Source organism: Rutidosis leptorrhynchoides, chromosome 11, assembly GCF_046630445.1.
Source record: "Rutidosis leptorrhynchoides isolate AG116_Rl617_1_P2 chromosome 11, CSIRO_AGI_Rlap_v1, whole genome shotgun sequence".
In the NCBI taxonomy this organism is placed as follows: Eukaryota; Viridiplantae; Streptophyta; class Magnoliopsida; order Asterales; family Asteraceae; genus Rutidosis; species Rutidosis leptorrhynchoides.
The window spans coordinates 19,624,737-19,649,108 of NC_092343.1; the positions used below are offsets into that span (position 1 = coordinate 19,624,737).

General features: G+C 35.0%; 2 long non-coding RNA genes across 2 annotated transcripts; one reads left to right on the top strand and one right to left on the bottom strand.

Annotated features, from left to right (window-relative positions):
• Positions 1–13,078: 13,078 nt before the first annotated feature.
• LOC139877377 (uncharacterized) lies at positions 13,079–14,414 on the bottom strand. Its single transcript, XR_011768553.1, has 2 exons — positions 14,337–14,414; positions 13,079–14,047 (listed from the first exon to the last, which is right to left on the bottom strand). It is a non-coding gene; the product is annotated as an uncharacterized lncRNA (long non-coding RNA).
• Positions 14,415–21,789: 7,375 nt separating this feature from the next.
• On the top strand, positions 21,790–24,070 carry LOC139874220 (uncharacterized). The gene is made up of 5 exons (XR_011767844.1): positions 21,790–21,968; positions 22,158–22,305; positions 23,285–23,381; positions 23,520–23,558; positions 23,773–24,070. It is a non-coding gene; the product is annotated as an uncharacterized lncRNA (long non-coding RNA).
• The last annotated feature ends 302 nt before the right edge of the window (positions 24,071–24,372 follow it).

Here is a 24,372-nt window from a genome sequence, read left to right on the forward strand (position 1 = left end):
TTGTAAACCATTATGTAATGGTCGTGTGTAAACAGGATATATTAGATTATCATTATTTGATAATCTACGTAAAGCTTTTTAAACCTTTATTGATGAAATAAAGGTTATGGTTTGTTTAAAAATGAATGCAGTCTTTGAAAAACGTCTCATATAGAGGTCAAAACCTCGCAACGAAATCAATTAATATGGAACGTTTTTAATCAATAAGAACGGGACATTTCAGCGTGGCCTGACCACTTTGACAACACTAAACCAACAATCGATTTACTCGACTTTTTCGCTTCATTCTCTCTTCCGACATACGTCTAAACTTCATCTTTAAGTCTCACATGACTTAACACCATCAAAACCCTTGTATAAACTTATGCATGCATACATTCTAAAATATATATACATATACGTTTATACAACCACTAACACTTTAATTTATTTTTCATATAATCGAACGAGTTATAAGCGGACTAACGATTAAGTATGTACCTTTAGACATGTACGGGAAAATGAGATGTTACCCATTTTCTTTTTAACTTTAGTTTATTTAATAAGATAACCGGATTAAAATCCGAAGTAAAATTTTATTTATCTTTTATTGACCTAGTTAAAATTTTAAAATTTAAAAAAAAAAGTTAAAAATTCGCGAGTCGGGTCGAGGGAATAAGCTCGTGAGCCGCACGGGCCCATTTTTCTTTCTCCTTTTCTTCTCCTCCTTTCCTTTTCTCCTTCTCTTTTTCTTTTCTTTTTGTTCTTCTTCTTCCTCCTGTGACACTCACGGCCGACGCACCCAACCAACATCATCATCATTAATTCTTGACCGTTTTTAACGATTCGTAGCTCAAAACCGACTCTCTCGTGCCTCCTAAACACGTTTCCATTGTTAATTTGCTGTAAAAGGTACTCTTTCTTGGTCAAAATTCGAATTCTCACTCAAAGTCAAATTTTTGACTTTTGAGAAAAATTGTCTTTTGGGCCCAATTTTGGATTCCTTTATGCTTAGTTAGATAATGTGATTGTTATGTGTTGGTTTTTAGGTTCGATTGAAGCATTTCGGATAGTTTTTAACTCTCAATTCGTTAGTTGAGGTTTTAGGGTAGAAATTGGTGAAATTCTTGGAAAATTTATGTTTTACTAGCTTATTTAGGCTTAGTGAATCATTTAGAATGCTTAGAAATTAATTTTGGAACAATGTATTAAATTTGACATTTTGGTAAAACTACACTTAATTGGGATTAGGGTTTTTACTATAGTTAAAACGTTTTTAAAACTTAGGATTGCCTTAAAACTAGTCCAAATGAAGATATCATTGGTTTGCTCATGAAAATGTAGCTTAGTCTTTGATTTTTCTTATTTTGTACGTTTTTAACAAAATGATTATTTTTAGGTAAAACGGCCTTAATCTTTGACTTAAGAATGTTATAGCTCAAATTTGGTGATTAAAAATATTTAAGGTAATCAAAAATGGTTTTTAGAACCATTGTATGCTTAAAAATCATCACATTTTGATCAAAATTGCTTATTACGACTAACTCACTATAATTATTATTTTTAGCATTATTTATTGTAATCACGGGTACGATTTGAATTTTGCTTAAGAAATAAGTTTGTAGTATGTTTAGTTATTGTTTGTGGTAATTTTGGTTATAATTGACTATAACAGGAATTTGGAAAATGCCATTTTTAAAGCCCTCATTTCGAAATTTTTTTCGAAAAGTATATGCATTTTTAAATTCTAAGTCTTAATCTTCTGGAACATAACCTATGTTACTTGACTTTTGCAGATGGCTAATCGTATACCAGCAGAATATAAGTTGCCCCATTACCTTCTCGGGCAAGATGATTCAGCAGACAATGAGCCATTTATGAGAACCTGGATTAATCGGCCAACAGGGGCCACTAAATATATTAATTGGACGATTATGGAACAGTGTGGATGGGCCGAAGAGCTTAGGGCAATCTTGAACGTTAGAGTAAATGGGAGAACAAACAGAGCCAGGCAAAACATGTTTGAGATAAATGAAAAAGTGTACGAAGAGCCATACGCGGAATTTATGGTAACTTGGAGGTTTGACTCAAACGTTGATCAAGAGGATTACAGTGATCAAGAGTGTATCCACTTTCTCCATCAAAATCAGACGTACCATCTATCTCTTGCACGGTTCACAAGGTATTTTGAATTATACAAACCGTCACAGCTCAACAGTTCCATATTCAAGAGAGGGTACACCACCTTGAACAACATAGACTACCAAGCTTTCTGGCGCGATTACACCTCCGATAATGAGCCGTAGAGATCAAGTAAAAAGGCTTCAAAATTCATCAATCCTGTACACCACATCCTTCACCACCTCATCACAAAAACCCTTCACCCAAAAGCCCAACATGGTGGTGCCGTTACCATTAATGATATGCGCCTGATGCACGCCATGATCCACAACCAGAATATGCAAGTTGCACACCTCCTGGCCCAGGCATTTACCAATGAAAAGAATTCAGCAAGGACAGTTGTGCCAGTTTTGGGAACCGTCGTTACCAAACTCCTTCGTTGGATGCATGTTGTGGGGAGTATCGAGAGATTTGGGTATAAGATTGGGGCCGAGTCAGAAGAGATAGGGTATAAGATACTGAACACTTGGGAATACATTCGTGTTGAGGGTGACCAATTGATTATTGTAGCTAATCTGACAATACCTGATTCTGAAGACCAGACAGTGCCAGGGGTGAGAGTAACATGGTTCAGGCCTGATTCTAGGACGAGAGATGGCAGGTGACGGCGAGGTTCTCAGGAACCGTGGGATGAGGATGATCCCACCACACAGGGACGACCCACTGACACCCGCCGACACTCATCAGTTGGGGAAGGTGATAGGACACGTTTTTCGCCATACCACTACCACATGGGGGATCTACCAGGACATGAGAGTTGGTTTGCCCAGCATGCGATCTTTCAGAATTTGGATCATTTTACACATTATGCGGGCAGACAACTCAATGTCCCGCCATTTTCTCATGAGTATCTGGTATTAGTATCCCACAGGGACCCCAGAGGCGCAGGCCCGAGCCATCAGTATACGGGACCTCCATCTCCACCTCGGCACCACTTCACGCAGCGTACAGTCATCCCACCTCCACCTCCTATTAGGGAACAGAGCACAGGGATTGCGGGTTTTGTCGACAACCTGTTCGACACCTCCCACTTGCACACTAACAGAGATACATCCACTGATGCTCAGGAATCCGTATGGGATCAGGCTGCGACCCGGTATACGACTGAGGGGATCGCTCAGGGTATAGATGGTATGGGTGTGAACCCACAATGGGGTAGGGAAATGCAGGAAGGTATGGGTTGGCGTATAGGGCCTATGGTTTACACAAGCACCTCATCGCTTACAGGGTTGATTGCACGTTCGGACGAGATATAGTTCAGGATATCCTCATGTGTGAACACGGCGGAATTGGCACAACAATTCGCCACGGACGAGGAAATGACTGACGAGGGATAGTCCGCATTGAGAAACCCAACGAGGCCACGCACCAGTGTATCTTACTCCCTTCCGTACCCACCACCTCAGCCATGACTGTATTTATTTCTGGAATATTTGGATAATTACTTATGATACTTTATTACTTTATGTTTGTACGCCCGATTTCAGGCATAACTATTGTATGTTTTTAGTATGTATGATATTTAGAATAAAATTGCATGAATAAAACGTCACAAACAAACGACGATCAAGACCATACGAGATGGAAGCACGCCTTTGAGCAAGAACGCAGTGAACGAGGATGACGCTGGCATAAGAATTGAAGAACCCATAATTGGCACGCCATCTAACTGCACGCCTTGCAACCATAGGGGAGTACTACGTCTTCACAACTTTTTCAAATAGAATATACACAAACTACTATACCACTTTAAAAACTAAGTGTGGGATTGGCAACCCCACCAACATAAACTTTTAATAACATAATGCCTCTTTTAAAGCCTAAAGTGTGGGATACGTCGTATCCTTAACATTGAGGACAATGTTATTTTAAAGTGTGGGATAACAAATGTTGCACATAACGATTCTTGTAAAATCCTCAAGTGTTGGTAAACTAAATTTTTCACAAAAATTTAAAATTTTTCGAACTATAAAACACTAAAGATCGTACAATTCTATAAAAGATCAAAAGGTTTTTGGTACAAAATAGACAAAAGGGTAAAACAAGGTTAAAAACTTTTGCGAAAATCAAACCAACTTTCCAAAATAGCATTGCATAATTAAAGGCGTGATTCGACCCATTATAATTGTTGTGAGGCACCCCCAAATAAGGCTTTATAAGCACTCATTTTTAGTGCTTCACTATACTTCCGTTGAGCGCGTCGATGTTAACATCTCGGAATCATAACTTGCTCTTGATCTACATTTCAGAATCACACATTTTGACAAGAATGACTAAGTTAGAACCTCAGCTATTCGTGAAAACAAAAAAAAAACCCCCACTACACATCTTCGTTTCCATTTTAATTCCACAAGTCCATTCACCTCTACTTATCTATTCTATCCGCTTCATAAGTAAAGAAATAAATCCCGACAAAATCATTCCTTTCGGGAAACCCTCAATAAAACCGCATTAGAAAAATGCGAGCATCCGAGCCAATTATCGAAGAAGACTGCCAATGAAAGGAGACCTCGAAGAGAAAAGCAAAAGATGCTTGTTATCTTAAAAAAAATATGTTTGATGAATAAAGGTTCTGAAAAAAGCAGAACCAGAAAAGATTTGAGGAAAAGAAACTCCTGGCAGTCAAAAAGAAGGATGCTCACCGTGAAATTCCTGACAAAAAGCTGGAAGGATCACTAAAATCGATCTTTCAAAAAGAAACTCCTATATATCAAAAGCCTTCGCACCATAGAAACCTCCAAATCACCATCTCTTCACAATCCAAGCTGAGTCGATAACTGAAAATTCTCTCAAATAAGTGATGGAGATTTGAGTCTTGATCAAGCCTATGACGAAGAATGTAAGCATGACTGGCTAAGAGTGATTTCATTTCTTAGAACTATAGGACACCCTAAACACTTTAGTGAAATGAGTGACCCGAGTGAGATAGCCTCAGTTATGTAACCTCCTCTCATGCTTGAGGGAAAAAGGTTTTGAGAATAACAAAAAGAATAAAAACTAAGTTTTCACTCCTCCATCTTGTGGAACAAAGACCACTTGATCACTACGAATAAAAGTCCTCATTGTTTAAAGTTCGGAAGTTTGCTTGAGGACAAGCAAAGTCTAAGTGTGGGATACTAAAACGTCATGTTTTTACCCCCGATATTGAGTCCCAAAGGTATAAAGTTCAAACTTTGTCGGCAAAATAATCTCTTTTTCGGTTAAATTTGTAGATAAAGTAATTACGAAGATGATGCAAAAAGAATCGAGAGACACGGAGCTAAAACGAAGATTCTAGAGCGAAAACGGTGAAAGACAAGAAATCAAGTTACGATCTAGCAAATCAGTAAGCCAAACGGCTTACCAAACGGCTTGCCAAATGGCTTGCCAGTGTGGCAAACGGCCTGCCAAACGGTCAGGGCAAATGGCCCCTGCAAACGGGAAAATCTGGCAAACGGGCCCTGCAAATGGCTTGCCAAACGGCCTGCCAGCCGTTTGCAGGCAAAATCCAATTCTATTTAAAGGCTTTTTGTCATCCAATTTCAACACACCTCTCTTCACTCTCTCACTACAATACAATTTCTCTCACTAGAGCTTTCAAGGCCTTCTCACCTCCGAGCGGGAAATTAAGTACCCGGAGGCGAACGCCGAAGATTGTAATAGGAGAGGTCTAGAGGATATCAGCACTTGTAATGGTCCAGATCTCGTCTGTAAACGGTGAACGCTTTCCTTAATTTAATAAAGTTATCTTGTTATCTTAAGTTGCTTTCATCTTGCATGATTATCTATCTGTTACAAATGTTTATTATATGTTGAATACTTTATCTGAGACTTATCATAATGTTATGCTGAAACTTTGACGGTTTAGAAGTTTAATTTACGGATCACCCTTTTCTCTTATTCATGTGGCTATAACATAGTATTAGGACCTGATCAACCCTAGGATACAAGGTAAGTAGTTATGTGTGCTTAACATCACAATAGGGATATAGTACCTACGTACGAATAACCATTTATTCGTTATAGAAGAGCTGCCCATTTAGGTTGTGATTAGAGTTGGAAACATAGAGTTCAGTGAACACTAGCTTGCTCAAAAGCATGATTCGCATCAGAAGCAACGTTCTTGAGATGTTGTAAGATGATCCGGGGTTGAATAAGTGATCGCAAGGGAGAGACCTCTAATCCAATTAGCAGTACCTTAGAATATCTAAGATTGCACATCTGTTAATGTTAAGGCATACCATAGTGTTAAGTGGTGGAATATTGCTTTAGTTAGACCAACTAGGATTAAGAAAAGCTGAGACTTTCCTTTATGGGTATACGACTTTGTTCATGTATGTAGGATTCTATCCATAAGGTCGTTTAAAACCTTTAGGTTAACGTTGTGAGTAGGGATATCCGTCTTAGCCAAAATCTTCAAGGCCTAAACTCTTAGTGACAAATCAGTTAGGTTCATATCCCAGTTGATTGGTGTTTAGTGTTTATCCTAGGAAGTTAAACTCTTGTGATAATTCCCCTTCAGAATTCTATTCTCCATACCTATCTATCTCTATCTTTATAAGTTCAGTTACTGTTTTATTTAGCAAATCTTAATCTATCACCTCTTGTCACTAGGGTTAACTATATAGGCACTTTTGTCCCACGTTACTAAGCAAACATACAAAAATACGAACCTGAGTTATATTTACTACTTACTCGTTAAAAGGAAGAAAAGTAGGTGAGTTATAGCTAGGAAACCCCAGCTAAATATAAATGATAAAACCATTACTCTCTTTTGGTAGCTAATTCTGACGTGTTGCGACCTAACGATACCGCACAAATAAAACCGTCTATTTTGACCATATCATAGACCATTATAAACTTGGATTAGAGGTTAAAAGAAAATACAAATTATGAACTTAAGCATTGTAAACAAAAGAAGCAAACTTGATTGTCTTGAGAAAAGCTTACGTCATGTTTTCTTATAAATGAACCCATGGATTTGAATCCCGTATGTAAAATTGATGGGAGTAACAATTCAATGTTTCAGATAAACAATACTATGTAGTATTACAATAATAATCTAAATATCTGAGAAATTGACTTGCGAGGTTGTATGGCTAAAATAGTGAAGGCTCGGATAATATGCGAGCTGTTACCGTTTTAGTCAAATCTCCATCATACCGACTCCAGTTTAGTTGATTCAAAATCCTAAACGTACATAATTCGAAGGACTACAAATTTTAAGTTTTATGGTTACCTTAAATTAATAGTCTCTGATGACGTAGTGTTTGGCCGAATTAGGGTCTACACAATTAACTTGGGCCCAAGTCAATTTACCCTAATTCCCATCTATAACTATGGGGCAAAACCTACATCAAGTTCACAACCTCCCAATCGCACACAACTTTTACTCTCTCAATGAAAGCACACGGCTGTCATCACCATATCTTCTTCTCCACGATCATCTTCATGCTCGAAACACTAGGGTTTTTTCCTACGGATCTACTAGGGTTTTCTCCCTTTCGCCGTTTATAGATTCCTACTATCGTCCGGCGGGAAATTCGTTAACCACCCTCCCGAGATCATCATCTCTGGTATGGGTTACCACGGTAACCGGACCGGAAGTTAACAACGTTGACGCCTAAAAAAACTCCTTTTACATTGTTGTTCGTGTGCAGGTTTTCACTAGGAAAAACTCTGCATGAACAGTCTCCTATACGGAATCTTTATATTTTATAGGTTATTAACTATTCTTATTTATTGACAAATACATATGTACTATACACAAATATTCTATGCTAAGATCATTAGATCTTGACGGTAAAACATGTCATACTCGCCCCGTCAATGAGATTGTTCAAATTCTGTCGCTCGCTATGGCAGACTGATGGTTTACCTCCCCACCTACTATGGGGTGTGGAAGAGATCAACCCAAATTTCACCCCCCCCCCCCCCCCAAAAAAACTCGCTTATTTGTTGTAGACAAAAACGTCACCCTTGTTGCATACATTCCTAGCTTGGGCACCTATGTGGCCGGCCCAGTGACCTTAAGTTACCACATTTTTTTTTGGCAAAAAACAAAGAAGAATATATAAATATGATCAAGACTAGCCATCATATTGTTGGCTTAGCCTATTACAAAATAAGCCCTCTATTAGACCATTATAAACTTGGATTAGAGGCTAAAAGAAAATACAAATTATGAACTTAAGCATTGTAAACAAAAGAAGCAAACTTGATTGTCTTAAGAAAAGCTTACGTCCTGTTTTCTTATAAATGAACCCATGGATTTGAATCCCCTATGTAAAATTGATGGGAGTAACATAACACTGCGCTCATTGCCCATCCAAATGATTTAATTTTGACTTTTTCACTATTGTAGACCTACACATAAACTCCTTATTGAAAAAGGCATTGTTTCTAGCTAGCCAGAAGTACCACATTGACTTCCTTATATGACTAGTAGTATATGCAACCATTAATTCTTGTTGGAGCTAATCGGTTAGTGTCCCACATAGGAATGAAAAAGAAATAATTCTTGCTGCTGCTCCTCCTGCTCCTGCTCCTGCACCGCTACTGCTACCGCTACCGCTACCGCTACCGCTACCGGTAACAGTTACCGTTACTGTTACCGTTACCGTTACCGTTACCGTTACTGTTACTGTTACTGTTATTGTTACTGTTACTGTTACTATTACGGAGTATTATTATTATTCCTATTATTATTATTATTATTATTATTATTATTATTATTATTATTATTATTATTATTATTATTATTATTATTATTATTATTATTATTATTATATTATATTATATTATATTATATTATATTATTGTTGTACTATATATATCCATAATACGTAGTACCAATCAAATCTAGATTTCTAAAAGCTACTTATACATGATTCGATACGAAACTTCTTCATTTCTCGAACTTCTATCATCTATCGATTAATATCTTCCCATATATACAAATGCTCGCTACGTACCACTTAACTAATATCCAATCATCATAGTTCCAGCTGGTTTGTATGAAAAGAGGTTGCAAAGAATACACACTTTTTAAATCAACATCGCCAAAATATAAAAAACGTGTAGCATTTGACAAGAATGATAATGGAGGTGATGAAGGGAACTGTAAAAGGACGTAAAATACCTTCACATGCCTAGAACATGACTGATTTAACGAAAATAATTAACGTCCATCAAACACAGGGACTATACGTGCAAGATTTGCAACCACAACAATATCCATCCAATAAGAAAAGTATAGGGACGAAACTTGTAATATGCGACAAACCACATGGACTATCATTGTAACTAAGTCTAGTTAAAATTAGAATTAGATACGGTTTATCCGAACATTGAAAACGAATTATTGCAACTTGAAGTCAAAATAACTCAAATCAGCACCAAAACATACAATCCAAACACCTGGTTAAAGTGAATTACCAGAATTACCAGAAGAGTCATAACTCTAAAGTGAATTTTCCGGTGTCATGAAATTTGGGTTTTCAGTCGGCCATGAAAGCTGCAGTCCATAAGTGACCAACTCTGCAAATTTTCAAACGGGTCAAAAAAGATGAAGGTTTTTTCTAAGGGTAAATCTGAAACAATAACATTGCATGTAAAATTACATATAAATTGACTAAAGTACATGATTAATTATTTCTTCAAACACCATTGTTGTACCTGAAATCTACAAGAAAAGAGGAGTTCAATACTTTCGTTGTTCATATATACCAAAAAAAGCTTTTCAAAATTATGGATGGTGGTGATAAGATGGACTGAATGGATGAGTTGAGTAAAGTGTCAAAATGGGTAAAGCTAACTACAAAGCGGAGCATGTCAATGTGACTCAAGTACTTCTTTCTCCAATTTTTAGATACATTAGTAGATGATAGACAATTCAATGATTTAGAAACAACAAAAAGACATTAGCACAATATACAATATAAACAACACCAAAGTAAGTAGATCATATTTGCAGCAAAAAACATATATAACTAAAAAACACGACCAAGATACAATCTACACACCACCAAAACAAAAGTGGAGTTCTCCATATTTGTGAAAACGACATGAATTACTTTTGTTGTTCATATATGCAAAAAATAGCTTTTCAAAATTAAGAATAGTGGTGATAAGATAGACAGAATGGACGAGTTGAGTAAAGTGTCAAAATGGGTAAACCTAAGTACAAACCAGAACGGGTCAACCTGACCCAAAAATAATTGTTCGTCTGAAACAAGATAACTCATTCTATTAATTGGTATGTCAATATTTGTGTCCCAAAAAACAGTTAAAAGGACACATAGTAACACATTATGCAAAGACGGCCAAAACAACACATAGGATCAGATTGTAGCCAAACTCAAACACTGAGTTGTAGCTTAGCTGGTAATGGCCTGTCTCTCTTAGCGAGAGGTTAGGAGATCGACTCCGTTAGGCTGCAACATTGCACTCAATGTTATCCTTGACCTGAAGTATCCACCCAGGTCGCCTTTCGCTTAGTGCGGGGCAGCAGGGAGGGGGTTTTACTGGCCATGCCCTCGGATTAGTCCGGGTTTAATCCAGGACAGTAATTTGGGCACATTATGCAACTACGAGAGATGAACGTGGACAGTAGTTGAGGTCAAAGCCGCCTGCCATATGGTATTGTGACCACTAGTAGACTGCATAACTTATAACTACTTCTGCCAGAGATCAAATCAATATACACTGATTAATAGAATTTCGTGTATGAATGTTAAAAAACACGACCAAAACACAATCTAAACACCACAAAACAAAAAAAAAATTCAATGTTAACCATATACATGTAATAATAATACAATTAAAAGTATACATGGCAATTGAGACTCATACTCTCAAATTTGGGTTAAATTGGTCAAGCTTTAAGGTCAATTGGGTCTTGAAAAACATTAGGCGTGACAATGCAAATGAAAACTTTAAAAAAGTTCAATGAGTTTTTCTGAATCTATTGGGTCTTATACAAAATATAAAAGAACGGGTTAAATGGTTAGCAAATCCTAAAGTTCAATAAATAGAGACATGTCTAATGGGTTATGTGAGTGGGTCAGATGGGTCGAGCATAACAAGTTCATCCGTCAATCATTCATGAAAGCATTAATGTTTATATCAATTATGATGTATATTAATATTTCCTTATATACTAAATTACTATTAAATATTAATACTAATAATAAATAATAATAACTAAAACAATATAATATAATATATGTAAAAACTCAAATGTAAAAGTATATAACCCGTTTGGACCTATTTGACCCATTACACGTTTCGACCTGTTACCCAAACTAACCCGTTTAGAATTTTTACATGTTTGACCCATAACCCATTTCAACCCAAAACCGTTTTGACCCATCACCCAAACTGGCCCAACCTGACCCGTTTGCCAGGTATAAATTAAAGGTAGGGTTGTGACTTACCTTTCGAGATAACCTCTTAATATAAACCAACTTAATTAATTATACCGAAACAAGATAGCTCATTCAGTCTGCCATAGCTGTTGGCTCATCGATGGTGGAATCATGCCACAGAAACTGCAGTCAATAAGTGACCCACTCTGCAAGGTTTCAAACGGGATGAAAAAGATAAACTTAAAATATGAGGCTTTAAACAAAAATGTCACCCTTGTTGCGTACAAACCTAACCCGGTCACATAAAATGGTGAGCCCAATATAGTAGTACCAAATCAAATCAGTGGTTTGAATGTATAGTAGCGCAAAAGTAGTTGAATACTTAACCTTAGTTGTAATTTCTCTGAAAAATGCATCATTGTTGTACCTTAAATCTGCAAGAATGAAAAGTAGTTCAATACTTTCGTCAATCGTATATGCCAAAAAAGCTTTTTAAAATTATGGATGGTGGTGATAAGATGGACTGAATGGATGAGTTGAGTAAAGTGTTGAAATGGATAAAGCTAAGTACAAACCAGAACGGGTCAACCTGACTAAAAATACTTCTTCGTCCAATTTTAAAATTCAAAAAACATATATAACAAAAATAAAAATAAAAAAAATAAAAAATAAAAAAAAACAGGATCAAAATACAAATCTAAACACCACCAAAACAAAAGACTCAATGTTAACAACCTTAACAATTAATCAATTAAATGTACAATTGATCTCCAAACTGTTACTATCACATCGGTCATCACTATTTACTCTGAACCAATAATACAAATAATCCACTTGTAACAGTGCGCTGTGGAGGGCTATTTTCAGATGTTCTGGTGTTTGTGTGTATATTGATAAACTGATTTCTAAAAGATAAACTCCAGAACACGAATTGAAGCATTCATGTGAAAACAAGTTGGCTTCACTACTACTAAATGTCTCATCATCATAAATCAAAAATTGCGAGTATTAAGATAAAAAAAAAAAAAAAAAAAAAAAAAAAAACAACTATCAAAAATGCATACTGCATATATTTGGTAACGAAAAACTAAAATGTGAGAATATAAATTGGACTTTCAACTTCAATTCATATGTTTCTTGTTGCATTCTCCAAAACTCAAACAGATCTAGCTTTCATCGATTCTCATATTGAGATTTCACTTCTTTCTTGAATGCTTGAACTCTACAGGTCGGCTCCCGGCACGTTCTACGTCAGTATATTTCAACTTTCGTGATCTACAAATCTTGTAGTGTGTTCATCATCACCTTCATCATCATTAAGTGTGCCCGAATTCTGTGTAGGAGCTAACAGAGGAACAACCCACATAAAGCCCAAGATCATTGATCTCCAAACTGTTATTATCACAACGGTCATCACTATTTACTCTTATCCAATAATACAAAAAATCCACTTGTAACAGTGTGTTGTGGAGGGATATTTTCAGATGTTCTGGTATGTTTTTGTAAATAAATAAATAAATAAATTTCTAAAAGACAAACACCAGCAAGCATTCAAGTGAAAACAAGTTGGCTTCAATACTACCAAATGTATCATCATCATAAATCATAAATTGGAGTATAAATTAAGATTAAAAAAAGCTATAAAAAATACATCAATGCATATATCAAGTAACGAAAACTAAAAAATGTGAGAATATAATTTGGACTTTCATCTTCAATTCATATTCATATGTTCCTTGTTGCATTCTCCACAAGTACTCAAACAGATTAGTAGATTTCAACTTTCGTGATCTACAAATCTTGTAGTGCGTTCATCATCGCCTTCAAACTTTCGTGATCTACAAATGTTCATCATCGCTTTCATCATCCCTTTCATCATAGCCTTCATCATAACCTTCATCATAGCCTTCATCATCGCCTTCATCATAGCCTTCATCATAGCCTTTATCGTCACCTTCATCATCGCCTTCATCGTCATTACGTGTGCCAGATTGATCAATCAGAAGTAGTGATTCTGTGTAGGAGCTAACAGAGGAACAACCCACATAAAGACCAAGATCATTGAAGTGTTCCAAATTGGGTTCGTAAGCTACAAGCTCCCTTCTGTATCTAACGATCTTTTCGATTATAAGTTGCTCATTATCCCTGGATCCCACTACTTTCCACCTCTCAGGTAAGGTAACACTAAAGAGCTTGGTAAATAATTTTGAAGCATGGTCCATCAACCACACATTGTGAACTTCTTCACTTTCAGTTTCAATCACACCAAGAGAGTTTCTTAGCTTAAAGATTTCGAACCATTTGTGAGCTAAATTACTAGGAACTTGTACTTTTGCGAATTCTTCACTTTCCAAATCAAAAGATATGATCGTGTCAGTAGAAGATATATCAGCACATCAATAAATAAACCCATTTATAACTAATGGAGTTCTCCACATATCAATATTGAACCATTTACGAGGAAGTTTGGTTAACGGACTTCTCCACACGCCTGTACTTACTGTAAATACTTCAACTCGCCAAACTCTGTTTACGTAGTCCTGAAGGTCATCATCATATCGAACATGTTCATTGGAAACTTTAATGATATTTATCTTGACAATTTTAGGGTCAAGAGTGTTAGGACAAACACCAAAACCAACATTAATACGCTTATAATGAAGTGCATCAATTACTACTGATTTTCTTATTGCAGGATTCCATATAACGTAGTGATTTAAATAATCATCTCGACTTAAATAACGACCAGTAAAGCAAAGCAAGCCATAAGAGCTACCAACAAACTTTATTTGGTTTATATTAAAAAGTCGATTAAAGACCATATGATACCTTAAGGAAATCTTGTGTTGGGGGAATAAATCATCATCATCAACTATCCAACAATACTCATCATACTCACCACCCCAAGTCGTTGATCCTGGTGGACAAAGTAATTCGAATTAAATTCAGAACTATCAATCAACGACTTCCATTCTTTCGAGACTGATCGAAATCGAATCAATGATTTAACAGGAAGACGGCAAAGGATTTTGATTTGTACCGAAGGCATGTAATTTGACATCGTTTTCTGTTTTGCCATCGTTTTTGTTTGTGTTGTTTGTTTTGTTTTGATGATCTACGTAACCTAACAATCAATATACTCCGTATTTATAAAGATACCAAATAGGTTAAAAACCCCACAAATTCGTTGCTGGCCCATAAAGGGTTTTAGTTGGGCCGTTAGCGTATTTTAATAAAAAAACGTGGAGCCCATCTAGCCTCCTCTTTTGAAAGATCCATTGACTCGGTCAATTAAACGTGTACAATGGTTAAAAACTCCTAATTGGAGTCATTTGTAAAATGATAAAAATAGACAAAAATAAATAACTCTATATATATATATATATATATATATATATATATAGGGAGAGGATCCAATGAGAACTCCAAGTCTGAGAGAACTCTGAGAACTTCAATTAGAACAAAAAAAAGTGGCGGGAGAGCAAAAAATACTGAAATTCGAGCAATTTTGGTGAAATTCGAGCATTTTTGGTGAAATTCGAGCAAAAAAATTGGCGGGCGAGCAAAAAACAAGAAATTCGAGCAATTTTGGTGAAATTCGAGGGAAAAAAACACGGACGAACAAAATTTATTTGGGTCGAACAAAAATAGTGCTGCACCTTTTTGTGTAGAACAAAGAGATGTAGAAAAAAATCAATTGATTTTCACTAAGAACACAAGAACTGTAAAATTGCAGATGTCTTCAAAATCATCTCGTGATACTCTCTGAAAAATTTCAGATCCGAATATGAAGAATTGAGATTGAATTTGTGAGTCAAAGTTCGCACACAAAAGTCAACTGATGTGTTCATCATCAAATTCAAAGTTTCTGTGTTGTTTGAGGTTATGATAATGATTCAAGAAGGTTAGGGATCACATTTGGAGCAATTTTCATGATGAAATCAAGTTCTCAAATCGATTAGATCGTGAGTTCAATTCTACATGCAGGTTTATGAAACAAGCGAACTGTTCATCATTGATTTGCACTTTTAATGTTGTTTTTGGCCTTGAATCCTTAACAAAAAGACCTAATCGCTGCTTAAGGAGGTTTATGGAATCAATTTTGAAGCTCAATTTCATCAAATCTGATTATGTTGATATTGTTCAAGATGCATCATGCATCTTTTTTTGTAGAACCAACAATGTAGAACGAGTGTAAAACGAGTGTAGAACATGTCAATTTGTAGAACATGTTCGAATTGCTCAAAATTTGTTCGAATTGTTCCTTTTTTTGTTCGATTTGCTCCATTTTTGTTAGAACAAAAAAAGATGCAGCAACTTGCATCTTCAAATTAAAGATAATAATGAACTTATCTTCTTCCTTCTGTTACTGTTACAAGTGTCTATCTTCTTCATCGTGAGCTTCATAAATTCATATTCTTCTTCGATGAATCTAACAACCAGTCGAAACTTACAAATTGAAGTAGAAGTTGTCGCCTTTGAATGTAAAGATCCAATTTTTGATAGTTGAGAGCTAATTTTCAGTTCGATATACAAATCGATTCCACGTGGTAACCAAGTGTATACACAAGTATGTGCATCTTGCCATTCAATGGGCTAATTTCATGTGATTTAGTTAGTGGGTGTCGCATATGCAGAAGGTAACAAAAGCTTCAATTGAGAAAAATGATATCGTTGTTGTTTTTGTTTCTGGGTTTATAAAGGAGATGTTGCTTTTCTCTTCTGAACCTAAATTTGTCTTCAAGTGTTTGGAAGATATTGATTCCTTCCCCCTCACCATATAAATGTATACTTGCATAAACAATACTCCATATATCTCTTTGATAAAACTATATAATAAAATAATTAGGCATTTATTTGGTGGGTGTGGTAGGTACAGATGAAAGAGGAAACAAAAGCCCCAATTGTGAAAAATATGGATTTAATAAAAGAACTGCCCTAATTGCTCGACCAAGACTATTTTTGCTCGCCCGCCCAAATTTTTTGTTCGTCCGCTAAAAATTTTACTCGAATTTCGAGTTCTCAGGGTTCTCACACAAAAAAAGTTCTCATTTGATCCATCTAATATATATATATATATATAACAAAGAGATAAAATATAAATAACTTATAAAATTAACAAAAAAAAAAAAAAACATCGATTTACATGTTTAATTATATAGAGTATACTCCGTAAAACAACTCTAATATTTAACAACTTAAATTCATTGAAATGTGTGGATAGATGTGTAAACCCATTTGGCGGCAAAGGAAATAAAGTACCGTGGATATGGATATATGTTGTAAGGATATTTAAGTAATTAAAATAGCAAACGCTCATAAAATTTTCAAACGCATGAATAGCGTTTAACTTTAAGCTTTTTCTTTACCCAAAAAGCTTTAAGGTTACGAAACCAAACAAAGCTTTTTACGGAGTATCATATAAGAGATTTTTCATAAAAGTTAAAAGTTAAAAGTTTCAAAAATCTCTAGAAATTTTTTTTTATCTTGGTTGATGGTAGGGTACACAGGATCCAGTCTCATTGATAAAAAAAATAAAAAATAATAAAAAAAATAAAAAATAAAAAAATAAAAAACATCTCCAAAATGGTTCAGCAACTGTTAAGTATGATTTTTTATATATCACTTTTCATATATATGTTATATCTTGTACGATCTGTAGATGATTTTTCATATATCTGTTATTTCAAATAGGGTTTTTGCTGTTTTTTAATTTGTTGTTCGGTTAATTAATCGTATGAAATTACAGCTTATATTTTGACTGTGTCGGTGAAATACAGATTCAAAGTCGAAGTAACTTTTAAGTTTTAATGGTCCACTGTAATGATGCAACTCTGCTGCCATTGTAAATGAAACCTGTCAAACAGATGTTGCACAACGAGTTTGGAACTGATGATATGCATTTGATAACGTTCTCACTTCATCAATGAAGATGTTTCAGTAAGGTACGTTTCAAAACATAAGTTTACAATCTGTTATTGAGTCGATTATTAGGCAACCGCCACCGTTATTGAGTCGAAACCTACCTTATACAATTTGAGTCAGCATACACAAACTTTAGTTCCAAATTAAACATGAAAACCCTTCAAAAGTTTTTGTCGTCATGCAAAATTGGTAGAATATTGTTGGAGATCTCAATCGCAAATGAGTTGGTTGTGTACTTAGCTTGTGTAATGTTAAATTTTGTATGTAACTCTCAAAGTTGGTATACTACCCATATAATAGAAAAAGTTTTGAAGTTTGATACATTCTGATGTAGTTTGCCACTTACTATCATATGATGACACTGATATGTCATGTATCCGATCAATCAAATTTTAGACATCATGTGTTTACAGTATCTTTTAGACATGTTATGAAATTGTTGCAACAAACCACCCACATAAAAATGACTAATAACAATTTTCAAATAGGTAACTTTGACTTTAAAAAAGGAACCACTGGCTTTAAAAGGAAACCATTGGCTTTAAAGCATTAAGAACCTCTTGTGCTTGAACTCTTAGTACAAAGTAATTTTCATTGTAATACCAACTCAAAGAATGTGCAAATTTTCATAGTATGATGACCCGTTTGGCAGAGGAGACCCCGCCGGGTAATAGATCCGCTAATGTTTTATCTTACAAGATTGAGAATCGATCCGGAAAAAATTCTATGAAAGAGACGGTTAATGGTAAACTAAAAATCGCGGGTCCTCGAGGTTGATTGTTGTGGTCCATCTTGAGTTCTTCGGTTGGTCTCGTTCCTTTTTGTTTCATGTCATATTCGGATTTGTTTAGTTAGTTCGTTATTAAGGTTCTTGCGGGATGTTAGGGAGGCTCGTTTATAGATAGCTTTTATTTAGATGTTTTCTAAGCGCGAGCTTCCCTGTTTTCCCTATCCTTTTGTATTCCTTGTTGAGGACGTTTTCTTTTGGAAAACAACCTCGGTTCTATATAAGTATTCGCTTTTTTCGTCAAAAAATAAAATAAAAAAAGAATGTGCAAATTTTATTATGTCTTGGTACAAATATGATGTTTCGGTATGTTAACATGAAAATCATATCTTTTGCTCAACAAGTGTCAGAGGTTCTATGTGTTGTTGCTGCAAATGACATTATATCAAATGTCAAAAATCTTCACCAGTCCAACTCTTCTAATGGCACTTTACTTTAATATATGAGGTAAAACCTCATTTTCTATCTTTTGTTTCCTTCTCATCATATTCTTTTTATAAAGACATGGTCCTTTGACTCTTTGAGCCACATCTGATCTTCATGGTCAAAGAATCGTCAAAACAATTACTCCGTATCTTTATATGTAGGTGTAAGTATGAGATTATTATAGGGTCCTTTTGCATTCTGACTTTATTGGAACACTTGACAGCCAATGAAATGGGGGGAGTCAAAGGTACGTCGGATGGAATGATTGTTTCTTTGGTATGTTCAGCTTAGCCATTATACATCTTTAATATTCTTGCCAAATTGAGCGGGTCAATAAACTTTTTGCTAGAGATCCTTCTATGCTTTCACTAATAATCACATCCAACTACATCTAGGAATTGCATCTGCTGGATCTGGTTTCTAGTTATTGGTGCCCCACCCATAATTCCCTATACCCTCATGGGTGGGTTGTAGAACAGAGTATATATATATATATATATATATATATATATATATATATATATATATATATATATATATATATATATATATATATAGTGGTAGGATCAAGAGGGAAGTAACCAATCTTGGGGAAGCGGGGGGAAGCAAAAACTTTTTTTTTCTTTTCGTTTTTTGGAAAAACTTTGTTCACGAACATTATAGATGTGATGAAAATATGAACATTTAGTAGAGACACTTTGTGATAAATATTTATATTTTGGCGGAAAAACGCTCGAAAAAGTAATATATATCAATTTTCGTGTTTTTCGAGCGTATGTTGAGGTTTTAGTTATCGGGGTTCAGATATTAGGGTTTAGATATTAGGGTTTATAGGGTTTAGATATTAGGGTTTAGAAATTTAGGGTTTAGGGTTTAGATTTAGGGTTTAGATTTAGGATTAAGATTGAGTTTTTAACACGAACGGTTTAGAGTTTGGGGTTTAGGGTTTGGGTCAAAACGTGTAAGTTGGCAGGGACAAGCTAACCCTGTGTGCCGTAGCACCCACCAATCCCACCCCGAAAGAGACCTGTGCCGGAAAAGTACCTCCTCCCAGTACCCACAGTGACGGCAAGGTGATCTTTACCCCAGCTAGGTAGACCCCCGAAAGCACTTCACAAATTTCCCCCCGGAGGGAGAAATAATTCCATGCGGGGCGCCCAGACTGAGAATCGAACTTGCGCTTTTCTTGGGTCAAAGCTTCCCCCACTGTGGGCCCAGGGATCAAAGGCATCGGGTACCACTGAGCTATAAGCTCGTTGGTTTAGGGTTTAGGGTTTGGTGTTTTGGGTATAAACCCTAAACCCTAAACTCTAAATCGGGCTAAATTTTACTTCACAAAACATGAAGAAAAAAAACGTTTATATTTTTCACGAACAATATTATCTTAAATGTTATTTTTGTCGATCGTTTTTCCGCCTCAATAATAACATTCATCACAAAGTGTATCTTCTAAATGTTCATATTTTCGTGTGATCTTGATGCCGGAAAAAAATTTCCAAAAAAACGAAAAAAATTTTTTTTTGCTTCCCCCCGCTTACCCCGATTGGTTACTTCCCCATTGATCCTGCCCCTATATATATATATATATATATATGTGTGTGTGTGTGTGTGTGTGTGTGTGTGTGTGTGTGTTTTTTTTTCAAGTGTAATTCTCCAAGTACAGGTTAAAGTGGTCTTTTTTTAGTTTTTTTTTAGTTTTTTTTTTTTAGTTTTGTGATATACATTATTAAAAGTTTCTTTTTAAAAGGTTTATCAAGTGTGTAAAATGTCCCACTTTACATGATTCGCTTGAGGTTTCTTAAGTTTCTATATTAACTATGATTGGGACTCGAAGAAAATAATAAAGTTCATGGAAATGTCTTTCAAATAAGATGTCTTCGTAACCAAATAAGAGGTCTCATAACTTCCAAAGTACAATTATTGTGAAAAATGACTAATAAACTCGTCAAGAACCATTGCTGTACCTGAAATCTGCATGTATATAAAGTAGTTCAATATTTTCGTTGTTCATATATGCCTAAAAAAGCTTTTCAAAATCACGGATGGTGGGGAAAAGATGGACTGAATAGAAGTATAAATCGGAACGGGTCAACTTCTTCGTCCAATTTTAAAATTAGTTAGTAGAATACATACAATTCAAAGTTTCACAAATAGCAAAAAGACATCAGCACAATATACAACATAAACAACACCAAAGTAAAGAGCTCATATAATTTGCAGCAAAAGCATCACCAATATATTTGTAGACTGAATGTTAACCTTAACAATTAATCAGTTAAAGGTAGAGGTGATTTACCTTTCGAAATAACCTCTAAAAAATTTACGGTTTACCTAATACTGTGTAATCTAACTACTACTACCACTACGGCTAGGGGCGGTTTTATTTAGGGGCAAGCGGGGGCAGCCGCTCCCAGTGGATTTACAATTTTCAGTGTAAAATTTTGAATTTTTCGACTTCGCCCCCGCTGGATTTTTTTTGCCCCAAAACCTACATATTTTGCCCCAAAACCTTCAGATTTGCCCAAAAATCTTCAAATTTTACCCCATAACCTACAAATTTTGCACACAAACCTTCAAATTTTGCCCCAAAACCTCCATAATTTGCCTAAAAATTCTATTTTTTGCCCCAAAACCTCCATATTTTGCCCAAACAAATTGATACGGTTTTAAATTTTTTTTGCCCCAGTTAAAAAAATCCTGGTACAGCCACTGACTACGGCTGATAAAGAAAATATGCGTATAAAAATAAACATGGAGGATCAAATTGTGACCAAACTCAACAACATCCATCGAGTAACACGGTGATTTCATCTGAAAAAGTAATTTGATGATTTTGAATGTAACATTAATAAGTATCAGTGTGTAACTTATCCCTCTATATGTCTCATCATCATAAATCATAAATCATAGATCATACATTTTATTATTCATAAATGTCTCTACCCTTTACAAACCATGTGATTTATTGCCACATGGCACCCATCCAATAAATCAGTTCCACCTTTCCACATGCCATCTTCTTATTGGTCACATTAGTAATACCTGTCCCACCCCTTATGATCTGCCACGTGTCAAAAAAAGCAAAAAAAAAAGCATCGGTAATAGGATTTAGAAAAAAACACAGATGATACTGCAGAACAAAAAAAACCCAAATAATGTCTCCGACGGTTATTCCGATCACCCTTCATTCTAGAGGAATACCGCCGATTGCCGTTTTTTCGGCATCAATCAGATGCTATTCGTAACTAGGGGTTTCCTTTTCCTCCCTAATTAGGGCTTCGATTTCATAGATCGTTGTTCAATTCCTCATAAATTTTCAGTAGGTACAGTTTCTTTCCAATTCTATAACAGCATTATAAATTTTATTTTTGTAATTGTATTAATGTTGGAATCTGTCGTTAATTTGAATGAACAACAACTTTGTGTTTCACTTCTGCCGTTTATTAATTTTGTAATTATTGATTTTGATTTCATCTATTCTGACGTGATTGCCTTTGATTATCATGTTTTAGGGTTGATTTTGGGTGTTGGTGAAATTACGGATTTTGATTTCATAAATTCTGACGTGATTGCGTGCTTTGAAAAATAAGGTTGCTTCAACCTTCAATTACAATTAATGTAGCGATTACAAACTACTAGATTTCTACTTTTGATATCCAGGTTCTAATACATAATTATTGATTACTATTTTACGAATTTTTCAGTTTCCTGATTTCTTTACATTCAAAATTTGGTTTCTTCTCGATCCTTTGAAAATAAGAGGATAATTGGTTGAGTTTATCATATGTGCTATTTGCTCATTTTCATGAACATGTTGCCATTGTTGCCTTTTAGCTCCGATATTATCTCCTCTATTGCTGTTGTAGCTTCCGAATTTTCACAGTAGTTGTCGAACGTTATTTTTTAGTCACCTGTCAGGTATTTTTGTCTGCTACATACTCTATATACGCAATTGAATTTTTAATTCGTATTGCATTATGTGTTTTGTAGTGCATTATGTGTCGTTATAATTGTATGTAGCAGATGCCTAATTTTATTTTGTAATTGCGTTTAGATATTATTAATTTATATGGGATTTTTCTTAATAACAATTTACAAGCTGATTTTTTTTTTTTTTTTTTTAATTTGGATTTCATTTATATAGGATTGGTCATATTGTTGTAAGTCGTTATTAATTTATGTTATAATGCCGCCTAAGAGAAATTGAAGTTGATAGACAATACTCCACTATCTGCACCCCGATGGTGGAGATGTTATTGGCTGCTCAAATAGAACGGTTTCGAGAATGAACTGTGTTAGGAGTTCTTATGTTAGGGACAATACTCCACTATTGAGTTATGTTGTTTAGCTCTGCAATAAGGAATTTTTGTGGTAAAGCATCATAGATGGTATGCTATCAAGGGTGGATTAGGTGTTTTCGTCTGGCCAATTTGTCAGTACTTTTAGTCAATTTTTTGTTGTACATGTAACTTTGAGTGTGTGATTCCAGTTGAAGTGTCTAAATTGTGCTATAAGGTATGTTTCATAGTTCGTGTGGTTCAATTATTTTACATTAGATCATGACCTAATATGTACTTTAATTTTATTTGCAATAAATCATGACACTGATTGTAATTGTATGTAACTATTGGCCATTTAGGAAGTGTTTCGGTTATGCTTAATGTGCATATTTGATGCAACAGAGAAAGGTCAGGAGGGTCTGACTTTTGAAAAGCTGTAGCATGACATGAAACAAGGTAATTTTTTTGATTTAAGTCAATTAATGGATCTTAGTAATGTCAATTTTAGCTTAATAAGGTGATAATGCTATAACAAGACATGAGTAGTAAGTGATAAAACTATATATGTGAATTGACTTTTATCTATTCATCCAGGTCTTATTTAGCTTACAAATCCTGTTCAAGATTTGATGGGTATGCTTCTTTAACTTAAATTTTTTTTTTTCTTCAGATAACTTCAATATGTCTTTATAAGTTTAAACTTTTTCAACCTGGATTTTATTTTGTTTTTTAAGTGTTGTTATTGGTTATTGATAGTTAGCCTCAGTATGTCTTAAATCTTTCTTTGATGTCGTAGGAAGACTTCTACTTTCACCATGCATAACCAAAACACTTGATGCTTGTGCAGTGCCAGACACAATAAATACTTTGCTAGGAAGTGGAATTATCAAGAAGCAAACAATTTCACATATGTGAGGTATGGGGAAGGTGAAATGTAGATAATCTTCTCCCTACCTTTAAGTAAAAGGGAAATCGTTTCTCCAACCCATGTCTTTGTACATTATGTTTATTTAGTTAGAAATGTGTAGTACTATTATTGTTGCCCCATGACCCATCTACCTTAAGTTGTGGCTAATAAGGATTAGAAAAGGGTCAAAAGTGTTGTTCAATAGAATTGGACCCATTAATATAAAAAATGGGCCAGCATGTCGTTTTATAAAATTTATATAGAATTATGCGCAACTACAAATTGGTTGATGTCATAGCTGATCTGTAATTTGTTGACCTTAAAATGAGTATAAAAGTGTGGATATTATAGGGGCTGTTGTTACATGTTCTTAACTTAAAACTAACCCTTATTTAATAGTAAGCTATGTGAACATAGTAATCTTTACCCATCATACACTTAGACGAGATTAAGGTTTTATAATTTCCTTTTTTTGTGGGGAATGTGAACAAAAGGACTTCATATAAGTGAGTGTGTGTGTGTGTGTGTATTATGTGTGTG